We start from the raw sequence: 20,513 nt of genomic DNA, 5'->3' as shown, positions 1-20,513 counted from the left end.
CAAGCCATCTTCTCTTCTCATATCCACCATCTATCTATTTTGGTTTCTTAATATGGTAACGTACTTATGAGCCAGTTTCCTTTAGAATTTTCTCCACAAAGGCATTCTTTCCCTTAGATAGGTAGTCTTCATATGCTTCATACATTCAAATAACCAAATCATATCCCATTGTAATCGAGCTTAATTATAGTACCAACTTTACATCGCAAAGTCTGGAGTATCGATTTTTTAATAAAGTGATATTTTCGTCTATATTATTAATAGAGTTTTTAAAGTCATTTTCTCTAAATTAGCGCTGTTTGAGCTGCATTAATTATCTTTCTGGGAAGCTAGAAATTTCCCCCATTCTCTAATTTTATTAAAGAGTTTTGCGATTTATCTACGCACTGACGTCTTGTATTCAGCGTCTACAATGTATAACAATTATGCCTTTGAGAACTGTATGTTAATCGAAGTTCATTAGCATTTGTAGAAAATAGGCAGTTTTTGTTTCTAAAATTTTCTCATCTTAACTAAGCAATTCACTAAATAAACAGGTTATGCTTTGCTAGGTGTTAGATATGTATTGCTTGCAAAAAATCAGCCAGTTTTAACACTTAATAAGCGTTTAGAAGAGAGAGAAATACTATAAAGGCACGTAAAATGAAATTAAAGCTTTTATTGAAGACAATAGGTTTGTAGATTGAAACAAAAGTATGTTATTACTCAAGCTTCACCTGCACTTTACAGGGTGTAAATGCATTAATCTTAATTTCAGTTACAGAATCTCGGTTTTCAATTTTAACGCTTTAGTTAGCTGATAGCCAACTAAATCTACAGTTCTCATCAAGACGTAATAATTCCAAACAAACCTACGGCTACAAGAGCGAAGCCAACTAAATCTACAGTTTTCATCAAGACTTAATAAATCCAAGCAAACGTACGTCTACAAGAGCGAAGCCAACTAAAACAACAGTTTTCATCAAGACCTAATAAATCCAAACAAACCCTATGGTTACAAGAGCGAAGATAGTTAAATTTGCAGTTCTTATCAAAAGCAATAAATCCAAACAAACCTGTAAGAATGATATCAATTCCAATCCTCAACTACCAGCTATATTCAATGAGAAGGTATTCTCATAGCTCAAAACTCGAGAAAAAAACATAGTTTGGCATACTAATCACATACTCCCCATACATCAGGTATCCTAAATGCACATTTGTGTCCTGGTTTCTGTAATCAATAGCTTGAGACAAGCTGTACCTTAAATACTAAAAAAAAAATTCAAATTCCAGGAAGTTCTGTATTTCAGCATTCCAAGCTGAGTAGAGGAGGATTAAAAAATATCAGAACTGGTAAATTAATCGTAAAACTTTACACGCTAAAGTTTTAAATCAATATTTACAATTTTAAAATATTAAGCATGGTTAACCCATGATTACACACATGTAGGTTCGTTATGTATACAATACAGATGAAGTTCTAAGCTTATTTAAGTGGGCTTATACACATTAAACCCCCAATGATCTTCGAATTATGTGACTGTTGCAAGAATTGGGATATTTTATTTATTTTAAAAGCAATTACTTTTTACAGATTTAAAGTTCCAACCTTTTACAGATGACGACATAATATAATATAGCTGCTTTAGAAACTAGTAACCAGAAAGTTTGTGTTGCCACAAATATTTTTGTAATTTAATCCGCTTTCTGGCAAAATTTTTCGTCTTTCCACCTTGCGTGCATGATACTTTAAAAATGGCTAATGGTACATACTTGAAATCTGATGGAATTCTTTATATAGGAACTATTTTCTAACTGAACCAAAAATCTAATGATTATTTTAATGTTAAAAAATTTTATGCACGAAAACATTACGGATTTTTTTAAATAAAATACATTTTATAAACTCAACTCCTAATAAAATAAAAATTTATCACGAAATTCTTAGAATTTTTGGTTCACAATAGTTACCAAATGTTATCAAATCTATATATTAAATATGAAATTAAACTATGCAACAGAATGTTTTAAACTCTGCGCGCAAGGTGGAAACATGCCGAAAAATGTTGTCACAAAGCGGATTAAATTATAAAAATATTTGTGGCAACACAAACGTTCTGATTATTATTTCAGAAAGCGGCTATATTATGTAAACAGCTGTAAAAAGTTGGAAGTAATTGCTTTTAAAATAAATACATTATCCCAACTCTTGCAACAGCCCCATATTCGAAGATCTTATGGTTTTTAAGGTGTATGAGTCCCCTTAATTTTCCTTTTACGTACGCCAGTTCAGACACAACATGTGGATTTCTAAAGCTGTTGAAGATACGACGCGAATAACGCATATTCGTGTCAACAGGTGATTTCATTATTGTAAAGCATAATTTCTTTCACTTACGTTAGATTGTAATTTCCAAATCCAACTCATATGAGACGGGATATACGTTAGTTCTAATAATATCTACACTAAATGTGTTAGGCAGTCTGATACTAACATACTATATGCGAACTCGGCACGTTTATCTTATCTGTGTAATAGGCAAACTAGAATAATTAATCATTCCACTTAGAATTGCAATGCTCGTTTCTCTCATGCAAAGAGTTGATATTATTAGCTACCTACTAGTTTAGAGCGGATGATGTGCACAGGAAGTAAATTTCTTAATAGTATTGTTTTCATAATCCAGTCAAGCATTTTAAAGCAGTTATGTGTAACAAACATCAGGATACTTTTTAAGGCAAATAAAATGACTCCCATAATATATTAATATATGCGTAACACAGAATAATAGAATCCCAGTCGTCGGATCACCGATTAATCGAGATTCTGCATTTTTTAAATCCCAATGGTAACTACTAGAGATAATATTTCTTACAATTTAGCGAGCTTTTTAACTGAAACAAGGCACAATAAATTAAAACAAGCTTTCTCATTCGGATGTAAAATACCACAGAATTAGCACTTTTACTAACTGAGCAAAAAAAGCTCTATTTTTTTCAACGTTTTGATGCAAACGCGATTGTGGTTAAAAAAAAAAAATGAAAAACCGTTATAAAAATAACACAAAACCGTTTTTAAAAAAATTAAAAACGATAAAAGTGTGTTATAGCACGATTTCTTTTCTTAAACTCCATTTTATAATGGGTTACTATATTTAAAAATTTAAGTTGGCGCATTTTCAGTTTGCGCCACGAATAATTCACTTGGCGAAATTTTTAGTATATGGCAGGAATCGGCAACCTGCGGCTCTTTTGATGTAAAGTTGCGGCTCTCAAGTTATAAGTTTCTCAAACAATATTTACTGAAACGAAATAATATATACTATATTATTAAAACGAAAATTTTAGTGGTTCTTTAAAAACTGGGAAATTTTGTAAATTGTAAACTTTGGCTCTTCCATTTCAATAGGTTGCCGACCCCTGGTATATGGCAACCTATTTTTCTTTCCCTTCCATTGTGCAGGAGCGAAAAAAAAAAGCACAGCGTTTCTAGCTTTTACATTGCTCATGGGCGGAAAAAAGTCACAGCGTTACTACTTTCAAATAATTTTAACAAAGTGCCTAAACCACATTTGATGTTTCTATCGCTTTTAATAAATATTTCAAATTTCAAAACGCGCCAATATATAAATTCACGTATAGCTTTGAAAATTTTGAATAGAAACATGTAATTTTTTTCAGGTATGCTTAGGAATACATATACTTTAAGATGATGGTAAAAATTTTATAGATTATAATTCAAATGTTTTTCGAAAAATTTATGAAAATTATTTTAAAATACAAATTTTAAAAATATATCATAAAAAATAAGCGAATTTTATTTGGAATGAACCTAAATTTCGAAATATCAAAAGGAAGAATAAAACAAGTTTAATACAATAAGAGATATTTATAAATATATATCAAATTCAATTAACAATAAGGAGCTAAAATTGTGAGAGCTAATTTTTTTAAAAATTACTCGTACTATTTTTACAAAAACTTAGCAATTTGGCATAATTTGAATCCTAGAATCGAAATATGGAAAAAAATTGGTACGTCATTTCAGAAAAAGTCCGATTTTGTGTCAAAATGCCTATATTAGAACAATGCTATATATAAATCTAATACATATCCCAAGTCGCGCTTTCGAGACAAGAAAAATGCAAGTTGAATTTCGTCAATCGGCCCAGTAGAACGGGAGATATAGAACAGTCTTTTTTTTTTTTTTTTTTTTTTTTTTTTTTTAAAAAAATTCCAAAGTCTATGAAGGACTATTGCTTTCGTTTTGCGATTTTGCGTTGAATCACTATAAACGGCAAATCACTTTTCAAACTGTTGCCACCAAATGTTAGAATCCTGCATTATATTTGAAGAAATTAAATAATGAAAAATCTGCATAAATGTATGCATATTCCTCGCCTTGTGATAAAACAACGGTACATAGAGTCCTCGAATTTTGAATGACGTAATCCTCCTACGAATGTGAGCATGTGGAAGACCAAATTTTAAATTTGGAATTTTTTTTACTATTGATTTCATATTTTGTAAAACATTAACGAATTTTTGAGTAACAAACTCAACGATTTAAAAACGAGCAATGCAATGCTCTACGGGGGGAAAAAGCCTTTTTTTATCTCCAGCGCGCGGAACTGTGTATCGGAAATTCTCAGATATGCTCATTTTAAAATTATTTTGCGACATTACTATTGAACTAATTTAAAATCTGAAACCTTTCAGAATTTTTTTCCCGCAGTGTACATTTTTTTCATAACTTTATATACGCTATAGTTCGTTCGTTTATTCACCATTGAGCAGATTCCTTTCTACACATAGTGCATATAAAGCTGTTTGTCAACCGAATAGAAAATATCTATAACATTTAAATACGGTAATTACATATGATAACTACTAGTTCTTATGCAATACTATGGCAGATCCAAACATGTTGGAGGAGGAAAATATATGCTAATATAATTAATTACGTATGCATTTAATTGCTAAAGTGAATACTTCACATACATTACTGATGCGAATCAGGGTTACATTATACAACGCATAATATATAATACTTATTACATGCCATAGATAATACTTCAGCGATACTAAATACAGACATTATTTGGGGTCCATATACACTATATAGTGCTCATCCTATCATGTTAATCTTCCGTCATATGAACATAAAAATTTAAATTGCATAAAATTAAAAAAGGAATTCATTAAAATGCGCAAGGAAAATTAAAAGTGACATTGCCACAAAAATCGTTTAGCTTTTATGTATAAAAAATTTTACTATTCCAAATATTTATTCTCTTCCGTTTCATTAAAAGTTGTAGCTGTCTGAGGAAGTATCAAAATGGAGTTTTCTTACGTATAATACGTGTGTTTCCAATTAGCTTTTTATTGCATTAAAAAATTCCGTTTCTGTTTCTATATGATGTGAGGATAAATATGGTATATGTGAAATTTCTATTTTCTTCCTCTCTAGAAAAGAATGTGAAAGACGTTTAGTATTGCTAAACTATTAATAAAATAATCGAGCTAGGACGCCTTGAGGGAAATGACAAGATTTCAAATTTTTTAGCGAAAAAAAAAACCTTAAATGAACATAAAATATTAAAAATACGTCAAAACTAACAACTTTGGTAACTTTTGGATTTTTCCGCCCATTTACCAGCTCAAATTTTCATCATGTAGAAATTTCGTATTTTCTAATAAAAAAAATCTCATGTGTACACCACATGACTTCCTTGTATTGGAATATTAAATTGGAATATCAAATTATACACATTTTTCTTGCATTTCATTTAAACTTATTGGATTGAATTAAATCCACTTCGCCGACAGCTCATAAACCACAATAGAATAAATGCATTCTTTAAAATTCCCTCTAGTATTTGTTTACCATAGCGACACTCTGGCGCTAGATTCACTTAACAGTATTAATAATTATATAACAGTTAATTTATATAATAATTATATAACTGAAACTAAGTTAACTGTTATATAATCCAATAATTATATAACAGTTAACTTATGTATTTCGTTCATATTATAACTCATAATCCACAAAATTTATATCATTTAAAGAATAGAATTATCTAATCGTTGCCACATGTTCTATTCAAATACTATAATAAAGCTAGAATGATGTATAAAAGAAATTAAGCAAACAAAACAAAAAAGAAACAGTTTTTCACAGACGATTGCGTATTTCTCATTTAATTAATTCAGTTCTCACTTCGCGAGAAGGCAAAAATACATAAAAACTCAAAATATCTATAGTAAAAATTACGAAGTATATCTCAAACACTTATTTCCTCGAAAAAATTCCAGAAAGAATTAAGCATGATTTAATTGGCAATAATAAATGAATGCGTTATCTTTGTTGTTGCGAAGCTAAGTTTCTCTAGATTGGCAACAAATCCACTAGTCTCTTTCAAATGTAAACATCAATGGCCGCCATTAAAAAAAGGCTTACGGCACTTAAACAACTTAAAATTGTTGATAATTCTAAAAATATTGCACACAGATTTACTAAAGGCATAAAATCCTTAACCGGAAGATAAAAACAACATAATTCAATCATTTTTAAAGCAAAAAATGTACAGTTTATAAACATATAAGAGTAAAGAAACTGAGATCACTGAGCCGGGTAACAGAGTGGATATATATATAAATATATTTATATACGTTTGGTGCGGCCGATTGCAACCAAAATACGAGGTGCACATCTACATGTTATAGCAGTCCTATATACAAAATTTCAACGTTCTGAGGCTACTCGTTTTTGAGTTATGCGAGATACGTACGTACGCACGTACGTACATACGTTCGTACAGACGGCACGAAAAATTCTCTTCAGAATTAATTTTAAAGCAGTTTTTCAGTTTTTTTTGGAGGAAAAGAGTCTTTTTATTCTGTCCTTACGTACAGATATCACGCAAAAACATCGTTAAATTGATTGGATAGCGGTCAAAATGGATATTTTCGTTGAAATATGCTGCCTAAAACTTTTCGCGATTACAATACTTCCTTTTTACTTCGTACAAGGAAGTAAAAAGCATTAAAAATACGTCAAAATTAACAACTTCAGTAACTTTTGGATTTTTCCGCCCATTTACCATGTCAAATTTCGTATTTTCTAATTAAAAAAAAGCATAAAAATGACCGCAAAGATATAAAAATGTATTAAAGAATTAGGCGGCTACAAAATGAGAGCTGGTAAAAAAAGAACGTATATTAGCATTTTGTACGACCTCCAGTTTTTCAAAGAACGCGATGATAAAGTTCAAATGTTTTATTCAAAAAAAAAAAATTAGAAAAGAAGAGCACAAGATGGATGAATAATTAAAACATTAAGAAATTGGACGCTGTTAATAAAATATAAGAGGAGCACAAATTATAAAAAAATTAAAAATGTATATGATCAAAAATTAATATAGAAATCGGATTATAAAATGTATAAAAATAGATGAAGATAGAACAATATATATCGAAATCAAATTATAAAGTGTATAAAAATGCATGAATGATTTAAAAAAAATGAGAGAGAGAGAGAGTAAAAGTAGTTCGATTTTTGAACACATTTTAGCTAAATACTTCCAAACCATTTTTTTTTCTGAAAAACATTTATGACCTCTTCAGATGAGTTCGTTTTTAATATGATGTCACAATCTTTTATTTTGTCAATGTACTGTAGAGACATTAGGTATTTTGGAAGAAGGAGAGATGAAAAATGAGCAACGCCCTCGCCGGGAATCGAACCACGGACCTCTGGGATACACGCCCAGCGTGCTGACCATTACACTACGAAGGCATGCTAAGAAGGCGGGAGAAATACCTTATAATACTTAATAATGAAAGGTTTTTAAATGTTTGATATTTGAAAGCCTCATTCCAAACTATTACATCTTTTAAACATTCTATAGTACTTTGGATAATATTTTATCTCTAAGAACTAATGCCATATTTAATTTATCAGAGTTCTTTATAATGAAACTAACACTTTGTTTGATATTTTAATTCAATTATAAATTAATTTATAAAATGTTATCAATTAATCTATAAAATTCTTCACTTAGACTTGATAGCCTAAAATTTTCTCTTAATCTACTTTAGAAGCATTTTCGATAATAAACTTTTCAGATAATATCTGATATGTAGACATAATATCTAAATGAATTAAATGTTCATATTCGAGGATCAAGTTTTTTGATAATCATTGATCTGCGTAAATATTATGCCAATCTTCTTTATGTTTATATTCGAAAATAAAAGGTTCTGATAACACCTGATATTTTGAAAAATTTTTCCAATCTACGGCATTTTCAAAATTTTTAATCAACTTCTTTTTTTACCCTCTACCTCTTCTTTTTTTACCTCTAAGTTAGCTCTTGTTAAATCTTCATACTTTGATGGGACGTGTTTCAAAATATCAGTTTATACTTTACTGGATTAAGTCACTCAATTTAAGACTTCAATGTAAAATCCCAAGTTGCTAAATTCTTCCATTATTTATTAATGATAAAATCTTTTGAAAGGCCTAACGCTGTCATGTTAATAGGAATTATCGAAATTCTAGATAAATCGTTAAAAAATTCAGAAAGAAAAGATGTATATAAGTATACTCATAAATTTTATAACTATGTGTTAAACTTTTTGAAAGCTAAAACCATGACAGATGAAAAATATTAAATTGAAAGAGCGAGAATTAATTAAAGATTTACGGTTTTTCCCATTTGAAAATTGTCTGGCAAAGAAAAACTTGAATGGCTACTAGATTTTTTTATACTATATAAATGAAGAAAGGTATCATTAATAACTCTTTGAGTTGCATTTGTCTGGGCATTTGTTTACATGGCCTGGACGCAGCTTTTATAGAGCAAAACGAGACTAAATACTGATTTAACTTAAGCTAAATACTTCCGTAATTAGCTTATAGTCTTAGATTATAAGACTATAAGCTATTATAGATTATTTTATTGCTACTGGTTTTTCTTTCAAACAACATTCATAGCCATTTTAGCTTGTACACGTTACCTTGCAAAATAACAAGTTGTATGCAGTCAACATTAACTTTCACGCAGTGAATATACAAACATTTTTTTTCAATGACTATATAAACTAATATAATAACACGTAATTTAAAAAAAAATTAAATTCCTACTTCGTTCAACAAAGAAAAGTTTTATTTTAGTTACTTTTTATTAATATTATTAACATTTTTTCGTTTCTAATTTGTGGAGCTGATAGTGGTCTACAATTTCTCATTCTATCCATCTATTGTAATGCTTAATTATTACAAAGAACCTTCCTAGTGATTTTCGAGCAGTCCAGTTCTTCAATTGATATTATAGCTAATGATTACACACGATTCAAGGCGACATATGCTTGACCTGCTGCAAAAAGGTTTCATTTTAGATATATTACTGCATAATCGTTAAAAAATTAAAGGGTTATATTTTAAACATATATTATTATCACGTGAACACAGAAAATATGGGGAGAATTTTCGTTACATAATGACACATTACATCCGCTTCATCCAACTCTACAAAACTACAATTCTTTAATTCCATGCACTTTAAAAATCTTTAGAACTCTGTCTTACTGTTGCCACTTATTTTTGTTAAAATAGTACAATCCCATTTATCACAGTCATGTACTATAAGTTGTTATAAAATTAATTTTTACTGCACGTGAAATTTCCTAATAAACAGCCATTATTTGTAAGTCTTATAATATATTTTTCAAAAAGCATATTAGTTTCTATAAACAGAAATAAATAAGTAGGAATTGACATTAATATGTGAAAAAACTGTGTTAACATCAAGTGTCATCCACTACAAGTTTAAAAAATGTATTTGAACTTGAGTGGATGAATAAAAAGTATTTTATTAACTGAAAATTTGAACAAGATGTAGGGTGAGTGTGAGGTAATAGTAGAAATTTAAAAATTAATGTTGAGTGTGCATATTAACTATATATCTCAGGAAGCAGCATTTTTTCAATCAAAAAATTTAAAATCAATTATTTTAAATACAATAAAAATACTACATATAAAGTAAATTCTTAAAAGAAGACATTTATCTCAGATACAAAATGCGACTTTTAGAACTAATTCGTAAACAGTATCTCAACCAAACAAAGAACTGAAATAAAAGTTATTTCCAAATCCTCCTACACTACAGACAGATTTAAAAGAAAACATCCTTTCTCTGGGACTAATCGAACAATTCTTAATGGAAATTCACGTCGATCCGACCTCTCCTTGAAAAGCTTCCAAAAGTTCGAAAAAATATTCGCTGGAATGAAATCTTTGCCTAATCCTTCTTTCCCTTCCAAAAGCAGATAAATCCTCTATTAAGGCGACCGGCTTTGACAAGAGGAGATGTGCAGTGCTCCATAAAGTCTCTTTCCCCTTAAGCCCATCTCAGGCAAGACCCTAGCGGGGAAGGTCGTTACGATGTGGTCAAGCGTAGGATGACCAGTTTTTACAAGCTTTATTTTTTCTCTCTGAATTCCCGGGAGCGTCTTTTACCAGCACCATCTCTCTCGTTCGAACGCAATCCGACTGCCGAGACACGTTTTTTAGTTGTTAACTTTTGTCTTACCGGTAGCACAATGGGGACTATCTGCTCACTGAATTTCCTACAATTCAACTTTAAAGCACCATTCGCATTTCTTAACTAAAATAGGTTAGGTACAGAAAAAAAAAAAAAGCATCGAACGATTTTTCGAATATTTTATGCCAGTGATAGAATGGAATGTAAGATAGAATGGTCGCAAGTACATGTCATAGTACTAACGACCTTACAAAAATAACTTACCATACATTCTCATATTTCTAACAAAACCTTATGTTTCGACGCAAATAGTCAGAAACGAGACTTCTTCAATTATATAACTATTCACAAAGGAATTTTCCGTTTCTCTAGGATACACACTTTAAACCCTTTCCCTTTATAATTAGTATTCATATAATGTATGTGTAATCCACGCCTTCGACACATAATCAAATTATAAAGGTAAGCTTTAGTTCACATTACTGTATTTAACTACGTTAAATATGTTATTTATACTTCGCACAACTTTGCAAGTAAATTTTAGAGCCTTACTTACATTTTTGATGGTCAAACAAACTGCTCCTGCAAGCTCTACAAATTCTAGATTCCAAGAAGTCCGGCTTTCGACAAGATGAGCTGGTCAAATAAGTGAGGGATATCTCTGTGTAAAGAAAATATTTTATTTAAAGACGTTAACATGCATTTAATCTGCTATTTTAACTAAAGTCATACGGCATTAAAACTCTTTAAAACAATAGATTAAATAGTCAACAATAGATTAAATGGTTAGTCACACGGCATTAGGACTTTTTTTTAAACAATAATTTAAATGCATTTTCATCTTAAATGCGAACAAAACTTTTAAAACTAACTAACGAAAGAAAATTTCTTCTGAGTGGAACTAATTTAAATTTTAAGAGAAAATTTTAAATGAATAAAATAATTACACAACAGAAAAAAGAAAAAGTAGTGTCAAGGCCATAATATTGATCTTGTACATTTCTACCCTTTTTTATACATTCCTACTCTGCTTCCTTTGCCTACAAGATGACAACGTCATTGTTATTAATTTATGTACGCCATAGCAAAAGAAATGCTGTAGTAAGTCTGAAAGACTGATTTCTATATGGACACTGCTTTAAGTCACACTTGTACAGTTTTTCTTTCATTTTATATACTCCTTGTCACTTTATAGCTATAAATTTCATAAAACTATATGAAATCGTGCCAATCATTTTGAATTACCACATCACTGGGAATTCGAGTAAAGACAGAGCGTAAAGTCGATTACGATTCCCTAGTTATTTTATGCCCATAAGGTGAAATAATATATATGTCACAGTATGTGATAAATTTCATATGTCAGGAATTCCTCCTGCAAATTTTACATTTACACGTGTTTTGCATTTTTATTTATGTCAGGTGGGCAATTCTCCTACAGGACTTTCGAACTTTCGACCACAAAGACTTTCGAATTATGATGAAAGCATACCACCATTGTTGTGCGCGATTAGAAGCAAAGAATTCACCCAGTATCGCGGAAAAAACAATGGTAAAATCAAAACGCATTTATCTATTCCGCACATTCCATTGAGGAAGATTTCTTCCCACCTTTGTCATGATTCCATTGCCAAGATAAGAACCGTAGGTCGTAAATTAAACATGAGTTTATGCTCAGCAATTCTGTGGGAGACATGTCCTTCGCTTTTTCGTCCGCCTTATTTTTATTGATATCTGAACTTGATTTTTCACTCCAGTGATTTCACACGCCTGTTTAATTTTCGTTTTGAATTTTTTCCCCTTTTCAAACAAAATCCACTTTCGGCACAGTTCAGCGCTGTCGTTTTAAAATGTTCCTTTACGAGGATAGTTTGAGAATCACAGTAATTGGAGAAATATGTATACGCAATTTGGAAAATGTTTACAGTTTACTTAATTTTTCCAGTATATTTTCCGTCTTCGCGTAGTATCTTTCGAATAATGTATAATTCTAATATACTTCACGTTATGCATTCTTTTAAAAAATTGTTCCCTCATTTTGGGGAAAAAAAAGAAACTAATTTTGATGTTTCTTTGCTTCTGAATATGTTTTTCTATGCTTCCTATGCAAGAGTCACACAGCGACGTCCTTGTTTATAACATATAATTCAAGTGATACTACCACTGCAGTAACGTATTGTTGCGTTTTTTTTTTTTTTCTTTTTCTTCTGACACCAGTTGTTACGTTATTTTCTTCCTTCACATTCGTACGGGGTGCATGTGGATTTGGAGTGAATAACGACGACACTACTTGATGAAGTACCGAAACACACTTTATTTAGCCAATACTCATCAGGACAGCTCCAAAATCACTTTTTACAGTCGTTTAAAATCTACTATAAACACGCTGACACGATCAGCGACACAGCCTTCAGATTATCAGGCTATCACGGTGGAGGCAGCTTCACTGCAAATCACCAGAGTACAGCTCCCGACTCTGCTTGGTCGTTCTCGGAACTCCACGTACTCTCGAGACTCTCCACGCTACAACTCGCGATGCACTCGACGACACACAGAGCACAGCTCCCGACTCTTCGGTTCAGTCGTTCCCGGAGCTGAACACGCTCTCTCGACGATGCACTAACCGCGATACACTAAGAGACTCCTTCGGTGCACTCGACGACCCACTCGGCACTCGTTGCCCGGCTATCAACTCGATCGACTTTACAGGGATTGACTCGCTATACGAGAAACCAACTCGATACTGACTAGACGAGGCATACTCACTCGCCCTCTAGATGAAGCACACACTCGATGAGAGACATACACTGACTGACTGCGGACCAGCAGGGTTTATATAGCTTTTGGCTTGTGTTCGAGAACATTCTAAGCTAAACCGGTAAGAATTCGTTCCAGAAGAATCTCCATCCGTTCATGGCATATCGCCAATTCTGACGCCAAATGGCCGATTTCTCGCCAAATGTGGCAACCCTGCCTTCCTTGCTATTTTATGGCAACCCTAAAACTGCTTTGCGGGGAAGCCATCTTACCGCGCCTGTACATTTCGTAACAGTATGTTTGATAATGGTATATGGAGTATCGATATGATGATAAATTCTATAGATTCAGAAGCTCTAGACGAGTAATATTCTCCAAAGATTTTAATAAAGTGATGTAAAGGTACTGTAAGAACTTATGTTATTCTAACCAATTATTTTTAGTTCGACTTTCCTTTCCCTAATGATTTCAGTTTCCTGCCGGAAAGTAAATTTTTGTAATGACATAAATGCAAATCTAAACGTGTTTCAGAAGCAGTATTTAAGCTGCGTTTCAAGATTTCGAAAAGACTAGTAATGGACTTAGTTCCGAGTTTATGCTGAGTGTTTGAAATCAACTCTCCAGTCGGTGTTAGACACCTTTCAGTTTCTACTGATATTTCTAGGTTTGGCTTTGCTGTGTGCAGCCCATTTAGCGTTAAGCTAAGAAACTAGTTGTTAGACATCTTAATTTATTAGTGATTTGTTACATTCTTATTTTCTGTTAAATTTACGTTACCAGACTGAAAGTGAGAATATTTAAAACATATGTAGCTGTATTTTTTGCCGGAGTGGAACAGAAGATCTTTTGTGGCTACGTTTACCACTGCATCATAACAGCAAATAAAGGGATGTAATAATTTAAATGCTTCTCTTATCTAATGAAAGACTGGGGGAAATAGGGGTCTCCCAGTCTTTCAACACGTTTTTTTTTTTTTTTTTCTTTTTTTTTTGTTGTTGTTGACCACTTCAGTTCGGTCACCAGACGTTGTGACCAGAGGAAACGCTCCAGAAATTACTTTGGAGAAAACTGAGTGTTGCATGGAATGTAATACGAGGTATTCAGTGTGCTGGAACGATGTGGTAACTGTCACACTAGAGAAAAAAAAATGCAGGAATAACTTTTATAGTAATTTTTTATAGCTTAAAAAAAACTATAAATATTATTTTCTAAGAATTTTCATATTTTTTGTCTTAATATGTGTTGAAATAACTTTTGAAAGTATTAAGTTCCAACTAGCGATTATGAGATTCTAAATCTCATCAAATTTAAAACATCATGAAATAATGGCATTATAAATTCCGACATACCTTTTCATTCAAATAGATTTTTTAATTAATTTTTTAACTTGCTTATCTCGAAATGATTTTTTGCAATGAAAATTATAAAAGCAATGCCATCAGAGTCTGGTATTATTAATGTAAGTATATTGCGTCACCACGATGGCTTTAATCCAAAAACCGAGCGGTACAGATTTGGGATATTTAAAATCCTTTATTTAGGGTAGGAACTATGAGGAATGGTGAAGAGTAAAACGTGATAAATGTATGTGTATAGCATACATTCGTTACGTATATTACAAAATTAACGTTGCAAGAATTTATTACAGATCTGATTATAGAAAGAATATGATACTCATTCGAGACCTGAATATAATCGTTAGTTTAATGTTCTTTACAGTCATGAATTAGTAGATGACTGATAAATTAGATTGACTGAATTGTAACTGAAGCTGAAATTAGAATTTACATGCTTCGGATTCTTGAAATACCTTAGTAATGCACAGGCTACCTTGAGCAATGCTAAATGTAAATTATACTACATTCTGGTTTCTGTCAACCAAAATAATAGTATTTTTAGCTATATATTTTCGAAATGATGTTCTAAGTTGTTTTACATTACGAGTTCTGAATAGGTGGTCCTTGTAAAATTCACCAGATAGGAATAATTAAACAGTAGCAGTATCAGCAATAATAAATAAGAAAGTCAAATTAGCTTTAAGATTGAACAGGAAGCCAAAATTAAATAAGTAATTTATAAATTTAATATTGAAATATCAGTTTTTTAAACAATATGTTTAAACTTTGATGATTTGATATCTCCAAAAATTTGTCAATCGAATCTCGACTTAAGGAACACGCATTTAGCGATTTTTTCCACCAAAAAATAAAGATTTTTAAAGAAAAAAATTCTCAACTTAAAAAATATTTTATTCCGATTTAAGGGGAAAAAGAAATTTTTTGAAGCTGTTTTTTAAAGAGTGAGCTAAGTTAGTATTTATATAAAAACTACAATTAAATTTTGTTCATATACAAATAAGAATCATCCTCACTTCAAAAACTGGAGTCGTAAAGATGCATTCCCCCCCCCGCTAAACTCCGCAAATGGAAATAATTGAAACAATAAAAATACAGAAAATAAGAAAATATTTAGTTAAACGAATATCGGCCGATTTGGAAATAAAATTTTAAATTATGACATTTCAGCTGTGAAGAATTTTGTCCGAAATTTAGAGAATGAAGTGATACCAAACGATGACAAATGACATGACTTTCATTTTTAAAATGGGTTAGTAACCCATTTTAAAGATAGTGCATTTTTTACATGTCTGAATGCTTTGACTTAGTTGAAGAAGATATTGGCGAAGCGGGTGAAAATGTTTTACAGCCTATTAATTTCAGATTATGCAGGTAATCGATCTTTGAGGTACATGTGTGACCAGTATGTACACTGAGGAAAAAATCAACAAATCAGTTTCGCAGGCGTTATTTTCGGATTAGAGATTGAAAAAAATTCAGAATAAAGTACTGAATAGAAAACGTAGTACTCAGCTATTCTCATAAAAATATAAGACTGATAAGGAAGTTTTGAAAGTGAAATCGTTAAAATCATTTAAAAAATAATACCAGTTTTCTTTCCTAACGGATGATTTATCACGTAGGATAAATATTTAAAAATTTCACTTTTATACGTTTTACATTAAATATTATTTTTCTATTTCCCTTTGCAATGGTTTTCATATTACTGTCAGGCCATAAGTTTTTATATTTCATAATATATTTTATGTCGCTCTATACATCAGCATGTATATGTGTATACTTAATGACATTCTCTGTTTTACTTAGGTATTCAGTTTTTCCAATATAAGTATTCATTCTGATATTGTAAAAAATATTATCTAAATAATACCAAAACAAGTGTTGTGGTGTCGTATTACCCTATTTATATGTATCTGTCGTATAAAACGTCGTCTATTCCCTTTGACTGCAATCACTCCTATCATATTTATGCATTACCCCCTTGATACGTACTTATAGTGTATAGCACTGTTTATTCCCTTTCGCTGTAATCATCTACAAGTATATTGTTGCGTGCGTGTGGCTTTGTAATGGATTGAATGCATAAAGACCCTATGATAGCCTGATGAAACGTATTTTACCGAAAGAAACACTTCACAGCTCTGGAACTTTCCACAAAAATACTCGCACAACTCTTTTCAGAATCAGAGAGCACAATCAGTAGTTACACTTCAAATTACTAAGAACGCTAAACACAAGGCAATGCAAAGCCCATCTAAAAGGCTAAGCCCTCACGGATATGGCAGTACTCCGAATTAAGATCTAAATTAACAACTGAGAAACTGATGTTTGCTCCGGTCCTACATAGATTTTCCCCGGCCGCCGAGAAATCTCTAGTACCTTCGACTTCTCCAAATTACTGAAAGGCATATGAGGGCTGGATACGGTTACGTGGATCAATTACAGTTATTCAGTTACAGTACCAGCCGCGGTTATACAGGTATCGAATCCACATGTCGTCGGATGATCGCCAAGTTTGCCGAATTTTTGCGATTTCTAACCAGATTTAGAGACAAAAATTAGTCGCCAAAACCATCGTCAGCTCGGCGATATTTCGCCAATTTAGCGAGATAGCCTATTTACCTCAATGTTAAATAGACGTGCACTAATACTCGTATTTTTCCGGTAGAGCTTCATCTCTTTCAAGCATTTCATTTTGCATTACACAAAAAGATGCTAAAATTTCACATATAATTTCACTAAAGTTATTTACATATATGCAAAATCCGTATCAGTATATATGTATATACTTGATGCAATTATTTATTATTTATAGGTGTTCATTCTACTATTGTAAATATATTAATATAATGCATACGTTATACTTAAGCATACGGACACATGCGTAATCATAGTGTCATACGAAATCAACCTACTGGAATGCAACGAACAGAAAATTTCCAGTCTCGATTTAATACACATTTGGTATTGTATGTTACGACCTGGCACAAATGTCATCTTATCGGTGTACTGTTTCTTTCAACACCTGAATGCTTTAATATTTTTAGCCATCCTCGGACTATTCAAACGCAGTTTAAAACTTTCAAAGTGAAGTTTCTGAAAACTGATTTCAGTAATTTGGTTGCTTACTACACCCTTAGTTTGTTGATTGATTTTTTTACTACATCCTTAGTCTGTTGATTGGTTGTTTATTACATCCTCTGAACTATATTACATAGGAGGGTGTATATGCTTTTATATCTTTTCAAAAGGCATTTAATGTAAAATTTAAATTTCAAAAGGCATTAAAAGGCATTTTATGTGTCTAATAAACTAATATAAACCAGGAGAATTATATTTACTTAATCCCTTCATCGAAGGGCCACTAATAGAATAATATTTTATGCCTTGTAGGGTTTATATTTATTTTAACTAACATTTATTTTAAGCTATCTTTCCTGTCAAGCCTTTACTTTCCCCTAGAATTGCCAATGCTAGAGTGTGTAAATTGTAGTAGTACGCGCAGTATATTCAAATTTAGCAGAAGTAAGTTAATTTTAAATACAAGGGAAACGAGTTTGTAGGTGTGCTTCTTGAACCGCGAACGGGAAGGTTGCTAGGTAGAAATTTAAGAACCGCGCGTTTCGGCCTGTGTGCCTATCTCGGCAGTTTTTACTGAATCCTTCAACTGCTTAATTAGTAAGCTCGCTGAATCTCAGCTGTATTTTAGAACGCGGTTAGATTAGTTAAGATCTCAGAGCCTCGTAGGTAAGTGATCTAGCTATTTATTTATCCAGTCATTATTTTTCAGTTTTACTTTCTGTTTCTGTTAAACCGCTGGGTCGGCGTAGTTTGTGAGCGTCAAGTGGAAGCAGCTGTTATTTTTAAAGTTGAATAAAAAGGGTTTTAAGCCCTTCTTACGTGTCTGTGTAAATTTACACTTCGTAGCAGTCACTACCACAGTTGCTGACAAGTTGGGGCCACACAATACTACATTTGGCGCCCGAACATCTTACGAACTCAGATGGCCGAAAATTAGATGGAAGCCTCTGTACAACTCCAACAGCAAGAAATGGCGAACCAGTTAGAAGGGTTTGGATACCTGGTCCAAACTATCAGAGCATCTATCAAGCCAACCGTCAATTTCGACTGAAAAAATTCGGTGGCGATATTCTAAGGAGGCCTCGAAAATCATTTCCAGCTATATCCTGTGCCCGAAAGGCAAAAAGCTGCCATCACCACATCTGCACTAAGAGGACAAGCCTCACTATGGTGGAAGAGTATAGGGAAATTTTTATTAGGAGAATTCGGAGGCCAAACATATACCTTTGAAAATTTTAAAACATCATTATTAAAGCCCTTCCCCATAGTGAAAGACCGAGCAAAGCTAGAAGCCGAACTTTATAGTTTTTATCAACGTAATATTAAAGACTTGACGGACTTTATTCTGCGAAAAGTTAAGCTGACAGACATGCTTATGGAAAGAAACCCGACACGGAGGTAATTGAAATAATTCTACCAAGATTGCTACCTGCTGTCCAAGATTACTTGGAAATCCGAAATCCAAGCACCTTTCAGGAACTCTTCGAGTTGGCGGTCAAGTTCCAAAGCCGACGAATAGCGGAAATATCTAGAGGGGCATCGTATTCTCAAGGTCCCCGAAGACAATTCTCAAATCAACAGACCGGTAACACAAATCGCTCTTATGGGAGAAAGAGCTATCAAGCCAACTCATCGAAGCACGAAGGTCAAGGCGCAAAAAGGAAATTCTAAAAAAACCGTCCGCGTACCCAAAAGACTGAAGTTAAAAAGAAAGCTTTAAACGATTAGAGGGGCCTGTGAAAACGAGGGTCCAGTCCTGGTTGGCGATGTACCAGTGGAAGCCCTCATTGATACAGGGGCAGAAGGTAATTTTACGAGTGATAAATTTTTCTATAAGAATTTTAATAGGCTATGGTTATTTAAAAATAAAAATACAGAAATTATAGCCGCCCAAGGAAAAACCTGGCAATGTATCGGGAAATTATCATTAAGAATACAGATAAAAGATGAGAGCCTTAAAGTATTAATTTTTGTGGTGAAAAATTTACAGAATCCAGTCATCTTAGGCATGGAACACTTAAAGGACGCGAAAGCCAAGCTCAATCTTCAGGATAATTCGATCATGCTGGAAATGGATCTGAGGGTGGTGGAGCCAGTGAAAGAACCTCAGGTAGACTTGAGCCATTTGAGTGTCCATGAAAGCCAAGCCATCCAGCAAGTGGTGAGTACTTTTTCAAACTTGTTTTCAGAACGGCCTGGTAACTGTCAAATTGTAACACATGATATACAACTAACTGCCGATAAACCCTGTAGGGCTAAACCCTACAGGTATGATCAACAGAAAGAACAAATTATTGAGGAACACATTAAAGAAATGCTGCAGAACCAGATAATAACGCCCATAAATAGTGAGTACGCGAGTCCAGTCCTACTATGTAGGAAAAAGAACGATTTCCCTCCTTCAGATAAAAGGGCTTGGAGGTTTGCTATCGATTACAGAAAACTCAATAGTATTACTAAGTTCCCGGTTTACCGTTTGCCGGTGATAGAGGAAATTATTAGAAAGATTAAGTCTACGAGATACATGACTACGTTGGACTTAATGTCTGGGCTACTATCAAATAGCTATGACACCAGAAGATATACATAAAACCGCGTTTATCACAAAATCGCGCACGTATGCATTTTTATGCATGCCCTTTGGGTTGTGTGGGGCCCCGTCAACATTCCAGAGAGCTATGGACATTGTTCTAAAGCCTGTCCTAGGAAAATAGACTTTAATCTATCTAGATGATATAATTATAACGAGTAGTACGTTGGAGCAACATATTAAAGACTTGGGAGA

The 20,513-nt window shown here is 32.6% G+C and overlaps 1 protein-coding gene and 1 non-coding gene across 3 annotated transcripts in view; both read right to left on the bottom strand.

Annotated features, from left to right (window-relative positions):
• Positions 1–20,513, bottom strand: part of LOC118189424 (astakine-like) — a 207,112-nt gene that overhangs the window by 142,172 nt on the left and 44,427 nt on the right. The window contains exon 2 of one of the 2 annotated variants that reach the window (XM_085813810.1): positions 11,089–11,193. The exons of the other annotated variant lie outside the window; for it this stretch is intronic. The gene's annotated coding sequence lies outside the window, so the exon portion shown is untranslated. The remainder of the gene's footprint in view (positions 1–11,088; positions 11,194–20,513) is intronic. 2 annotated transcript variants of the gene reach the window in all.
• On the bottom strand, positions 7,711–7,783 carry TRNAT-UGU (transfer RNA threonine (anticodon UGU)). Its single transcript has one exon. It is a non-coding gene; the product is annotated as a tRNA-Thr (tRNA).

The sequence above is a fragment of the Stegodyphus dumicola genome, chromosome 3 (assembly GCF_044657685.1).
Source record: "Stegodyphus dumicola isolate Sdum_Otavi_A_Nest chromosome 3, ASM4465768v1".
Lineage (NCBI taxonomy): Eukaryota > Metazoa > Arthropoda > Arachnida > Araneae > Eresidae > Stegodyphus > Stegodyphus dumicola.
This window is presented reverse-complemented; position numbering and strand designations above follow the sequence as displayed.